The 14,159-nt window shown below is 42.1% G+C and overlaps 1 protein-coding gene across 17 annotated transcripts in view; it reads right to left on the bottom strand.

Moving 5' to 3' along the window:
- Positions 1–14,159, bottom strand: part of LOC138761425 (membrane-associated phosphatidylinositol transfer protein 2) — a 331,314-nt gene that overhangs the window by 115,545 nt on the left and 201,610 nt on the right. The window lies entirely within an intron of this gene.

Raw genomic sequence — 14,159 nt, 5'->3', positions numbered from 1 at the left:
GGTAGCCTCCATTGCTTCAATAGGCAATGAACTCTATAGATTCACTACCCTCTGGGAAAAGCAATTCCTCCTCATCTCCATCCTAATTATACTACTCTGAATCTTTAGGCTATGTCTCCTAGTTCTAGTCTCCCCCACCAATGGAAACAACTTACCTACCTCTATCTTATCTATGCCTTTTATAATTTTATATGTTTCTATACAACCTCCCTTCATTCTTTTAAATTCCAGCGAGTAAAAACCCATATGACTTAATCTCTCCTCATAGATTAAACCCCCCCTACCCCCAACTCTGGAATCAACCTGGTGAATCTCCTCCAAAGCCAGTACATCCTTCCTCAAGAAAGTAAATGAGAACTTCACGCAGTACTCCAGGTGTGGCCTCACCAGTAACTTGTAAAGTTTCTGCATCATCTCCCTGTGCTCAATCCAATCCCTCTAGCAATGAAGGCCAACATTCTATTTGCCTTCTTAAAAGCCTGCTCACCTGCAAACCAACCTTTGGCAATTCATGCACAAGCTCTCCCAAGTCCTTCTGTACGGAAGCATGCTGCAATTGCTTGCCAAGTAAATAATAATCTGATCTTCCATTTTTCCTTCCAAAGTGGATGACCCTTGCTCATTCACTTAACATATCTGTCTCTCTCTATAGACTCCCCGTATCTTCTGCAAAAATGTGCTTTGCCACCTCTTTGAAATACACAACCAAATTTGTGAGGCACAAAGCCAAGCTGACTATCCCTGATCATTCCTTGCTTTTCCAAACACAAGTAGATCCTGTCCTTCAGGCTTCCCTCTGGTAATTTACCCCCCTCCCAACTAATGTCAAGTTCATCAGTCTGTCATTTCCCATGTTTGTCCTTGCACCCTTTCTTAAATCAAAGCACAACTTTAGCCACCCTCCAGTCTTTCAGCACCTCAGGGTCCATCACTGTGTGGGACAGGAACTGCTCCGTCTAAGACCGCGAAGGATTGTGAACGTGAGTCAGACTATCTCCCCTCCCCTCCATCAACTCCATCTATAACTCCTGCTGCCTCCTCAGAAAAGCAGCCAACATATTATTTGGCTCATCCCACACTAATCACACTCTCTTCACTTTACTCCCAGCAGGAAGAAGATTCACAAGTGTGAGGTCACACAGCATTAGATTCAGAGAGGTATGATCCAGTGATCACTGGAGGATCAGAGTAGAGAGGATGAGCAAGTTTAAATTCCCACTACTTCGGAGAACTTTTGCTGGACCTAACACACAAATATCATTGTGAAGAAAGCATGTCAGCACCTCTTCTTCCTCAGGAGTTTGTGGGGGATTTGGTATGAAAATAACAGCCTTGGCAAACTTCTATGGATGTGTAGTGGAAAGTATGCTGACCAGCTGCATCACATCCTGGTATGGGGGCAATAATATCTGAGTTGAATCCCTGCACATCACAGGTAAAAGTCTTCCCACCATAAAGAAAATTTACATGGAATGCTGCCATTGGAGAACAGCATCATTTATTAAGGATCTACACCACCCAGGTCATACTCTATTCTCGCTGCTCCCATCAGGAAAGAGGTATCGATGCCTCAAGACTTGCACCAGCAGGTTCTTTTTTATTTAATTTGCAGCCCGGTAAAAGCTGATTCTGGCCATTTAAACCCATGCCACTCAATTACACCCAAATTAATCTGTACATTTATGAGGGTAGGAGGAAACCAGAGCACCCAGGGAAACCCCATGCAGACATGGGAAGAATAAACAAACTCCTTACAGACAGCACAGGATTTTAACCCAGTCCACTGGCAATGTAATAGCATAGTGCTAACCGTACCGCCCATTGAAATTCATTGGAATTTTCTATATTCAGATTTATGGGACAGAGATTTATCTGTGATCCTAACACATCCATCTGCAAAGCACAGCAAAGGACCCATAAATGATGAGGAGGGGGAAGCTATCTCCTAAATAACAAGGAATCCTGCCTGGTCTGTTTCACCACCTGACCACCACTGCACTGAAGGGGTACAAGATCTTCATCTAGTGATTATATCTTATGTCTCAGTTGTTTGAAAATTATTCAAAGAAGTAAAAAAATCTTGCTTTTTATTAGGCAGCATCTTAGCAACACTACAGCATGGGTTTCACAGAAGTAGATGACAAATTAGCTTTCTTTTGTCCAATTTTTTTCCACATTGTTTTTATTGAGATTAGTAAAAGCCTTTGATCTCTGCAAGCAATATAAATCCATTAATGAATTCTTTGAACTTTAGCCCACGCATCAGTATTTACAACTTATGTTGAGTGAGTAGCATTCTGAGCTTCATCTTTCCTGAAGCCTTTAAGTATCTGACCTTATCCATAATTCAAATGCACTTGCTTTTACTGCATGGAATTTAATGCTATTAGTTTAGCCCAGAGATATCTGCCTCCATCTTTTCTGTTTAATTAGTGTTGCCTCTGAGACGGTTCATTTATAACATAATACTGACGAGATAACATGAGATTCTTCTTTTATACTGAACTGGAAGTGCTTGCAGTAAAGTCAAGGAAGAGAAAAGTGTCCAAACTCAATTGTAAATGCATCTGTACACAAGATTCATGCAGTAAGAACCACCAGAACTTGGCAAATGCAAAAGGGTTGCATGACAGAACCCTTTGGGTGGAACAGTTAGCACAATGCCATGAAAGCACCAGTGACCCAGGTTTGAATCCAGCACTGTCTTGAAGGAGTTTGTACATTCTCCCTGTGACCTGCATAGGTTTCCTCCGGGTGCTCTAGTTTTCTCTCACCCGCAAAAACATACGGGGTTGTCAATTAATTTGGGTGTAATTGGGCTTCTGCCATGCAGCATATTTAAAAAATTAAAATTTAATTAAATTTATTTAAAGACATAGACAAAGAAGTAGAGGGATGGGTCAGTAAGTTTGCAGATGACACGAAGGATGGAGGTGGTGTAGATAGAATTTAAGATTGTTGTGGATTAAAACAGGATACAGACAGAATGCAGAAGTGGCAGATGGAGTTGAGTCCAGTTAAGTGTGAACTGATGCATTTTGGAAGGTCAAACTTGAAGGCAGAGTACATGATTAATGGTAGGATTCTTAACAGTGTGGAAGAACAGAGAGGCCTTGGGGTCCAAATTCGTAGATCTCTCAAGGTTGCCGCGCAGGTTGATAGGGTAGTTAAGAAGACTTATGGTATGCTGGCCTTCATTAGTTGGGGTATTGAGTTGAAGAGCCTTGAGGTAAATGTTGCAGCTCTATAAAACTGGTTCGGCTACACTTGGAATACAGGGAGGGTTACATATGTCCGACTTACGGACAACTCGTACTTATGAACAAATTGTGCCCCCAATTTGCGCATGTGCATAATGTTACCTCACGAATGCCCCAATCAAGACATTGATGAAATGAGAGTATGTTTTTACTTTTAATCTTGATTTTTTTTCTATCTAGACTGTTTTATGAACTGTTTCTTTAATTTTTTTTACAGTACTAAGACAAGCATTTGACTAACCAGCAATCAACAAGAACCATATGTACCTGTTCCGACTTTTCTACAAATTCAACTTAAAGACAAATGTAGGAATGGATCTCGTTCATAACCTGGGGACTCCCTGTATTGTGTTCAGTTCTGGTCACTTCATTACACCCAAATTAACGGACAACCCCATACGTTTTGGAGGATGGGAAGAAACCAGAGCACCCGGAGGAAACCTATGCAAGTCACAGGGAGAATGTACAAACTCCTTACAGACAATGCTAGATTCGAACCCAGGTCACTGGCACTGTAATGGCACCGTGCTAATTGCTATGCTAACTGTTCTACCCAAAGGGTTCCGTCATGCAACCTTTTTGTGTTTACCAAGTTGTTGTGGTCCTTTTTGCATGGATCTGGTGTACAGATGCATCTACAATTGAGTTTGGACACTTTTCTCTTTCTAGTCTTCACTGTAAGCATTTCTAGTTCAGTATAAAAGTAGAAGCTCTAAAGAGGGTGTGGAGGAAATTTACCAATATGTTACCTAGATTGGAGAACGTGTCTTATGAGGCAAGGTTAACAGCTAAGAAGAATGAGAGATGACTTAATACAGGTCTACAAGATTATGAGAGGCATAGATAGGGTGAACACCCAACACCATTTTCACAGGGTGAGACGAACAAACACTAGACAACATCTGAACAAGGTGAAGAGTGTGACAAATTTTGTTGTGTTTTATATTGTACATAGATATGTTTTTGGGAGATAAATTGTGGCAGGTTTTTTAGTGTAGGTCACATACAAACACTTAAAATATTCATTTAAAATACTGGAGCTCTGCTCAAGCTCGACAGTCCAACTCTGATTGCTGTTGCAAAAGCTTTGGAGAGTGGCCAAGGGAATTCACTAATGGATTGTTGTTTTGAAAAGCAACAGATGAAAGAACTTGGGAGGATTAGGTCTGGAGCTGCAGGCTCTAAGAGGGTCATGTGGTTTGGCAAGCAGAGAGAGTAAAACAGGCTTTTCTCTGCGAGAGAGAGAATTAAGTTCTGCAATTTTACAGTCAGCAACAGCAGCTGGGACTGGAACAGGACAAGCTGGCAAACTTGTGGAAACCCCATTTTGATGATGGATTGTGAGTTCTTAGTTCAGCCTGGTCAAAGCCCTTGTGGTCCATACAAGAGGAGAGGTCTGGCTGCCTAATGTTTCACTTGAAATAAGAGAAACAAAAAGGAACTTGTGGTGACCTGAAAGAAAGATGTTATCATCTGGAAAACCCTGATGGTGCAAGTTTCTTTGGCAAATCATGGACGTGGTTGATGAAGAGGAATCAGTTTGTGTCCAGCGAACAGCAAATCTCTCTCTGAAAACAGACTAGAACTTACATGAGCGGTAACCATTTACCTTTCAAGCACCAAAGCCTTGTGAAATTCATAAATGTTAAATTCTGAGCACAGTATAAGAATTACCTGCAAACAATGAACTTAGAAAAGTGAGAAGTGAAATTGGACTGTGAATCAAAGAGCTTTTCTAAACTTACACACACACATTACATACACATGTGCTTAGAATTAGAAGGGGGTTAAGTTAGGTTAGTTAAGTTAATAGTAATAAGTTAAAATTTGATCCTGTTTTCATGTTTAAACATAATTAAAAGCAACTTGTTTAAGTAACCATTTGTCTTGGTGTCCTCTGGGCTCGTAACAAGGGACAAAAATTTAAAGGAGATATTAGGGATTTTTTTTATATATATGAATATTTGGTGGCTGGAATGCATTGCCTGCGATGATGGTGGAGGCTAGTGCAATAGGGACATTTAAAAGGCTCTTAGTCAGACACATGGATGCAAGTAAAATAGAGGGTTCTGGGTGTGAGGTATGAAAGGTTTAGATTGTTGAGCAAGTTGAGAAAGCTTGGCACAACAACATGGGCCGAAGGGCCTATACTGTGCAGTAATGTTCTATGCTCTATGAAAATACATCATTTGCAAGTGTATAGGGCTTGGTATGAGAAAAAGTCCATGATCACTCAGCTTTCAGAGTGAGGATCACTGCTTTGAAATCAGGGATGACAGTGCAATACAAATTGATGTCAGCTATAGTTTCAGGGAGATAACATTTTAGACAACAATTCCATTGGTTTTATTGCAGCACCAGTGACCTGGGTTTGAATCCTGCACTCTCGGTAAGGAGTTTGTACGTTCTCCCCGTGACCTGCATGGATTTCCAGGTGCTCCAGTTTCTTCCCACCCTTCAAAAGGAACAGGGTTATAGGTTAATTTGTAGGCAATTGTGTGAAAATTTGAATTTCAAAGCTTCAAAAGGGCAGAACAAATCAAGGCCTAGCCAGGATTAATCCTGGAACAAGGAGTACTGAAAATGGATCAATTGTTTGTTCAGGATTTTATTGTGCCCCTTCATTTATCTGCATTGTAACAGTGCATGTTGCAAAGCAAACTGTTAGCTGTGGAGCATTTTGGCCCGAGAATACTCATGCTGTTGTCCAATACACCTTCTTCATTCTCACAGTGTAACCAGATGCCGTGGAACATGGTTATGGCAGGCTCATAAGTTTTATTCCATTCCTAACTGCACTGGAGAAGATGGTGGTGAACCACATTCTTGAATCATTACAGCCCTCTAATGTTGTTGGACACTAAATTCCTGAACAGCAGAGATGAGGGAGTGACAAATAATTTCCCATTTAGTAAGTCTTCCCTCAGCATCTTCAGGTCCTGTGATAAGGAACCTTGCATCCTCCTCCACACACTCTTAGCAAATCCACTGACTGCAAAGAGGTAAACAACTGTCTCCACTCCACCACAGTTGTTTTGGGATAACATGCTGTGGATTATATTTCTGTCATACAGGAAAGATATGATTGGGAGGTCTCCTCTTAATGCCAGCCAGGCCAAGTCCTGGTACTTTTTAGTGAGCACTGGCAATGAGGTATTTGCCAGATGATCTGGAAGGGTTGTCTGCTCAGGGAACCACACCCCAGTATCCATTGAGTCCTTGTCCCTCAGTGTCTTCAGGACGTTCCCTGATGACCACTGCCTGTGGACATGGTCAAACATCTTTGGAAAAAATGCTTCCATGAAGGTTAGGTGATGTGGCAAAGTCTAACTAACTGGGACATAGCATGGCAATGGGGCCAGGCACATCCTACATATTACCTGCGACATGTAGAACCTCAGCATGGGGTGGCACAGTTAATGTTATGGTTAGCACAATGCAGTTATAGTGCCAGTGATAGTGACCAGTGTTCGAACCCCACGCTGTCTGCAAAGAGTTGATACGTTCTCCCTGTAACTGCGTGGGTTTTCCCCAGGGGCTCTGGTTTCCTCCTACCATTCAAAACACATCGGGGTTGTAGGTTAATTGGGTGCAACTGGGCTCTACCAGCTCAAGGACAAAAATGGTCTGTTACCATGCTGCGTATCTAAAAGTAAATAAATAAATACACTGTAAATAAATTGAGTGGCACTTATACTTTGGTTCCACTCACAGCCTAATGCAATACACATGAATATGGTCATCAGGATGAGGGTCAGAATGGGTACACCCTTGTTCCTGTTGTCCAGTGACTTGTACATGGCGACCTTTTGTATTTTGGATCTCCAATATTAATCGCAAGTCAGTTCTGGTGACCACAGAGGTGTAAGGGATGGGCTGCTGTCCCTAGAGCACCTGACAGCCAATGACATGTTCTTCAGTGTTTTTGAGTGGGAGCATAGTTCCCACAACCTCACTATTTTGGTAGACTTTAGCAATCTGTTTCTACCAATTTTTTGTTGCAAGCCTCGGTTCCTCTAAACCAAATCTGCAGCACAGTCAGTTGCTCTTCTTCCAGTTAACCTTTGTACTTGATGCCAACTTAAACAGACTGCAGTTGCTGATCATTCTGCAAACTGATCACATGTTTGAGCAGTAGATAGTGACGTGGCCATATATAAGGAGGCTTTGACCTGGGTGTCTCCATTGCCTAGCAATGTCACCCCTTTGTATCCTTGTCCTTCTTGATGCATTCAGCAAAGGGCAGTATGCAGCACTACAAATACAATTTATGATCCTCTCTCAAAAGTCCATTTTGGAGAGCAAGGCCTTCTCCCAGTGCAAGCTGACGAGCCATTGGGTATCACAGCACAGAACATGGCCCAGTTTGTCAATACTTTACCACTTGCCCACATTAGGCCTTTACCTCCTCAAGGCCATCCCATCCATGAAGATATAGAACAATGAACATGGAACATTACGACATAATACAGTCTGGAAAACTGCCCTCTAAAACCACTCTCTCCTATCATAAAGCCAATTATTTATCCACTTTGCTAGTTGTCTTCCTATCCCATGTACCCTAACTTTCTGCACCAATCTATCTGATCAAGTGCTTTACTAAAATCTAAATACTGTAAAACCACTATTAGCTGGATTTCAAGCCTCAAGAAACCGGCAAAAAGATACAGAAAATAAATGGCTAAAAAACATGCAAGTTTAAAATTAGTGCACTGTCGTCAGTTCGCCAATCATGGAACATGCAATCTCAAGCAAATGGAAAATGAACTTATCTGGCATTGACCAATCCCTATAGGTGCTGCATACCAAGGGTTTTACTGTAAATAACATCAACTGCCTTGCCCACGTCCACCCTCTTTTAAAAATTTCTGTGATACTATTTTCCCACACAAATCCATGCTGGCACTTAATTTTCCCCTTGTCGTCCAAATGTTGATAGATAGTATCTCTCAGAATCTTCTCCAGCAGTTTCCCTACCATTGACGTCAGACAAACAGGTGTGTGGTTACCCAGATTATCCTTACGGCTCTTTTTACATAAGCACACCACATTTGCAATCCACCAGTCCTCTGGAACTTCTCTTGTCCTCAGTAACAAGTTAAAAATGTGCCAAATGCAGCATAGGTTTGGTCTAGGTGGAATATCAGTCCTGGAACAGCCTTGACCCTATTGGCAATGGCCTTAGACAGGATTTTGTCAGAAACCAGAACTGCACACAATACATGTGTGGCTTAGCCAGTGCTGGTGAAACCTGGATCACACATTTGTGGAAAAAAAGCCACAAAATGTTTTGGGCCTGAGTCCTTCGTCAGGAATGTAGAAAAACAGATATATGCCCGAATAAAAAGGTGAGGGGAAGGGAGAGGAGCACAGGTTAACAGGGGGGTACAGTTGGGAGGGTAGAAGAGAAAGATAAGAAATGAAAGGGGAAGCAGGCAGAGGGCTAAGAAGGGTAGCTGATAGAAGGAAGGGAAGGGGTGGGAAGCTGGAGGAAAGAAGACAAAGGAGTAAGGAAAGAGTCAGGGGAGGGGTTATTGGAAATTGGAGAAGTCAATAATGATGCCTGGTTGGAGAGTGCAGAGATGGAGCATAAGGCATTGTTTCTCTGATTTGTCAGCACACAAGGTCATGGACAGACAGATATGTCAGTGAGAGATGTAAATGAAGGTTTAGCATTTCTTGTGGTCATGGGGTAGGTACCTAAAGGGCAATGGGTGTCATGGGATGAATGGACAAGGGAGTAACAGAGGGAGTGGTCCTTTCAGAAGGAAGAAAGGGGAGGGGAGTAGAAGATAGTGGTGGGATCCCGTTATAGGATGCAGAGGCTGATCAGATCAGATACTATTTATTGTCATGCAATAAAACAGAAATGCAATATTACATGAAGTTGTCTTTGATCTTCAGATGCACAAGACTCCAGTTCAGTTCAAATCATTGGCGACCCGAGCCCAAATCCAAACATTCGGCATAATCGGGAAGCCTTCAGCACCCAGGGTCCTTGGGGAGCCCTTCTTGCCCTCAGCACCCTGTTGAATCCCAGCTCTGCTATCTGGTTCTCATGAGCCTGTGTGAGTCCTTTGATCTCAAATTGCGAGCAGCCCGCAGCTGTGTGGATTTCTCACCTGCAAGTCATCGCTTGCATATGTATCCTTCAACCTCAGAGCCCCTCACTGATCTGCCACTGTGGTCATCATTTTCTCTGCTACTCCTTCTCAACCAGGAGTATTGATCCTATTACTGGTACCCTGCACCAGTCTACTGCTCCCCAGAGTCTGCAACCTCTTGTAACCACTGCTGAACACAAGTGCTACAGTCTCAGGATTTTAAAAAAAACACACCATTGGCTCCTTTAACAGGCCATTTAAAGCCTCTAAAGAGGCATCCGTAGTACAACTGGATGTTAGGTCCCTTTAGGGAAGTGCTGTGTCTCTGTTGCCCGCTCTCCCCACATCCTCACCAGCACTATTTTATTTTGGGGTGGTAGATAAGGACAAGGGGTATCCTGTGAGGAGATGCGGGTAAGGGTTAAGGGGAATCTACATTTTCTGAAGAAGAAAGACACCTCTGATGTCCTGGAATGAAAGACCTCATCCTGGGAGCAGATGCGGCATGAAGGAATTGAGAGAAAAGAATAGAATCCTTACAGAAGGTAAGGAGAAATGTAGTAAAGGTAACTGTGGGTTTATAAAAGTTGCTCTCCCTCCACACCCTCCCCCACTTATTCATCTGTTTTTCCACATTCCCAATGAAGGACTCAGGCCCTAGACATTGCCTTTTACCTCTTACCTGTGTGACTGGCTGAGTTTCTCCAGAAAATTCTGTGTATTTCTCTTGACCTCAGCATCTGCAGGTTTTTTTTGTTTACCTCCATGTAACTTAACCAGTGTTTTATAAAGTTGCAACATATTGTCCCAACCTTTTTAATCCTATGCCCTGACCTATGAAACAAGCATACCCAATGGCTTCTTCACCACCCTAACCACCTATGATGCCACTTTCAGGAGACCATATACATGAAACCCATGGTTCCTCTGTTCATTAACAGTCCTCACTTCCCCACCATTGAGTTGTCCTATTATACAAGTCTCCACTATTGTAGCATCACATTTTTTGCACCAACTGCCAATGTTGGTATATAAAATGCATCTTCCCACTACCATCCTACCTCATGTCACCAAGCCAATTTTGTGTACAATTAGACAGCTCCCCTTGGATACCCTGTGTCTTAACCTTCTGAACAGCCTACCATGTTGACCCTATCAAATGCCCTGTCTTCGTTAATCTTTTTAGATGGCTCCTCAAAACACAACTTAGTGAGTGGGATTTCCCTGCTCATCCCTATGGTTCCCTGCCTTTCCGATCCCTTAGGATTTTCTCCCATAACTTCCCAACCACTGGCCTGTGGTTGTCCTGTAAAAGACTCCCACGTAACTTGGTCATGAGGCAGAAGAAATCACCTTCACGGGCTTGCTAACTATTTGTACCTCAGAATTATGCCCTTTGTTGAGCAGATTCCTGTTTTTAAGTACCATCTCCATATCCCAATCTGCAAGTTCTCTCGAATGTAATGTCCACTGCAGCAAATAGTTTTGCTTGAATTCTCTAATCTGAAGCAATAACTAAATAAAGTGTTTGAACATCTTGAACAGCACTCAGGAATACAACTATGTCCTCAGCATTAAATAGTTTTGCCTAAATTCTTTTATCTGCCTATCTATTGCCTCATTCATTTCATATGAGTGGTGACTAGAGGAGATATTTTTGGAGCTGGTTTAAAAAAGAGAAAATGAATCTACTGTGGACTGTGACCAATCCAGCCCTTTAATTGGCTCTGACAGCAAATTCATTATCAGGAGTCTATTTTCAGCACCTGCCTTCCCGCTTTTCACTTTCTGATTGACATATTCCAGAAAAGAACACAGTCAAAGTGCAGCATTTACCGCTCCAGAAATTGTTTAGGGCCGACATTGGGAATCCAGGTGGTATGCTGTTGGCAAGGTACTAACAACTCAATGAAACAACCTAGAAGTGAACTGGTTACTGAATATCAAATTGTAGATTCACAATTTTAACTTGGAATTAATTACATCATTTACTTCTTGAAACCTGTTTTGTAAATAAGAATATTTTATTTTATTATTTGAGCACAATTAATTGGACTGATTATTCAGAGCAGCAACTCCATATTAAAACAGGCACATTTTTGCACCAGTTTCAGTTGCTATGACAACAGGACTTCATCAGCAACCCATCCTCGATTTGTTTAACTCAGATCAACCTAACTACACACTGTCAATATTACTCTGGATATTGTTAAATGATAACCATGGTTATGAGATAAGGTCTTCTCATGCCTTTTAATGTATAATATGCTCAGTACCTGTACTCGGAACTGATAAAAATGCTTCTGTGTTCAAAAATAGAATTTTAGAGAAAAAAAAACAAGACAGAAAGAAAAAGACACAATGTAGACTTGCTTTTATATAAAATCTTTCATAATGTAATAAAAACATTTCAATCAATTATTCACCCAGATATTGGAGAAAATAATATTGTGGAAGGAGTGCAAAATATTTAAAAAGGTGGCCAGATTAATGTGTTAAAATTAAAGACAGATGACATCCTGCAGGAGCTCACCCTCCTCTGTTCAACCCAGCTCCCTCCCCCACTTCTAATCGATCTGGCACACTGCCTCTCACATCATACCCCATCTCATAGAGAGGGGGGGAGGAGAGGGGGGGCAGGGAGGGAAAGAGAGGGGGCAGGGAGGAAAAAGAGGGTTGGGAGGGAGAGGGAGGGCAGGGAGGGAGAAGATGGATTGGGAGGCAGGGAGAGGGCAGGGAGAGGGAGGAAGAGGGGGAAGGGAGAGGGCTTCAGAAAGAGGAGATTGGGAGGGAAGAAGTGAGAGCTGGGAAGGAGAGGGCAAGAAGAAAGGGAGACGACAGGGAGGGACAGAGAGAGGAAGGGGAGACAGAGGCGGACGGAGGGAAGGAGAGAGAGAGGGCTGGAAGGAATGTGAATGAGGGTGGGGAAGGAAGGAGGACAGGGAGAGGAAGGACAGAGTTGGGAAAAGAGAGAGGCCTTGGAGGGAGGGAAAGAGAGGGCAGATGGGATGCTATATTTGCATCCCTCAATAATATTAATCAATTTACATTACTCTGATACTTCTGCAGAATCTTTGGAGAATCACAAGCAATGCATCCACATCTTGGTTGCAACTTTGTTTTAGATCTTAAAGAACCTTTTGGTCTAACAGTTGCCTAATATACTTCTAGCAATGGTAATGACTCTCAATTCGTCACGAGCACTATTCAGTACTAATCCATAGTCATCGTTTATTCTACAGTACTTTCAAAACTGATACAAAAGATTTGTTTAACTCCTTCCTCATTGCCTGTTTGTCCATTCCTTGTCTGCTCTTTGCTGCAGTCTGGTGGCATGGTGTCTGGACAATAATCTCTCCCTCAATCTCAACTAACAAAAGAGCTGGTCTTCAGTTGCAGGAAATGGAGGGGATTAAACATCCTTGTACAGATCAATGATGCTGAGGCAGAAATAGGGGAAAATTTCAAGTTCCAACAGCCTGTCCTGGACCAAACACATCAACACTATGCCCAAGAAAGGGCACCAACAACTCCACTTTCTCAGCAGTCTAAGGACATTTGACGTGTCAGGGTTTCAAAGGCTATGCGGAGAAAGCAGGGGAGTGAGGCTGATTGGATTAGCTCATGATGGAATGGTAGTACTGGCTCAAAGGGCTGAATGGCCTATTTCTGCTCCTATATCTTATGATATAGTTGGTGCCAATAAATTCTGATTCTAAGGGGTACTTTTCTTCCCCCTTATAGTGGTAGATGCCTCAAATGGGCTGCTGGTGCAGTGGCAGAAGAGGCCACATAAGCATACAGGGAATGAAAGGATCTGGATCATGTGCCGGCAATAGAGTTTTGTTTAACTTGGGTAATGTGTTTGGTACAGACATCATGGGCTGAAAGGCCAGTTCAAGTGTTGTTCTATGACACAGCTTCCTGGTTTAAGAGCATGCCTCCGTCTGGAATCTCTGGCAGCTTTGAAGGATTTTAAGGTGATTGTGGCACAGAAACATGAGAAGTACTTCTCCTAATTGTTTTTCAACAAGCCTGAACAGCTGTTCTTTTCCAAATTGAAAGCTTGTGCCCTTTGCATGGCAGCGGTGAATTAATTCTTATTTTTAATCTGCCACTGGGATGAAACCTCAATTCTCACAGTAGGTTGATGAGAACCATTTGTACTTCAGTGACAGTACTCGTTAAATAGCTCACAGAAATGATGGATGCAAGCTGGATTTATTTCAACAACCCATAATCACATCTTTTGAAAAAAAAACTCCCCCATTATGTCAATGAAATATCATTTATATTTCTCTGCCAAATATGACAACTGCAGCTAGCTTGGATAATAATTGGATGCTTCCTGGTAACAGCAATAGAGAGCAGCATAAGACAGCAGCATTGGTGAAACATCCTGAAGTAGCTGGTAAACAGGAGGCATTGTTAGTCACATTGATAACATCAGTCAGCTGCAGAAAATGGCTGCCAGAGAACACAAGATCATTATTATTTGAAGCCTACAACCAACTACATAATAATAGAGAATTTTAAAGCAAAGACAGAAGCTTGGCACATCCTACTGAAGCTTTGACAAATACATCTGCAGACCCATAATCCTGTCCCTTACTCATAAATTTCAAATGTTTATGTGAAATTTTTCTTTTCAAAACTATTTTTTAAATCTTTCTGCAGTAGAAGTCTGAAAATCTGGACTGCTCAGGGATTATGTCAGTCCAGATTTTCAATTTTCTGGATTCTCGGGCAGTACTTATAAAATCCAAATTTAAGGAGGAAATAAACAAGTAAATTT

This window comes from Narcine bancroftii, chromosome 4, assembly GCF_036971445.1.
Source record: "Narcine bancroftii isolate sNarBan1 chromosome 4, sNarBan1.hap1, whole genome shotgun sequence".
Classification (NCBI taxonomy): domain Eukaryota; kingdom Metazoa; phylum Chordata; class Chondrichthyes; order Torpediniformes; family Narcinidae; genus Narcine; species Narcine bancroftii.
The sequence above is the reverse complement of the archived record's forward strand: the minus strand, read 5'-3'. Positions and strand labels throughout refer to the sequence as shown.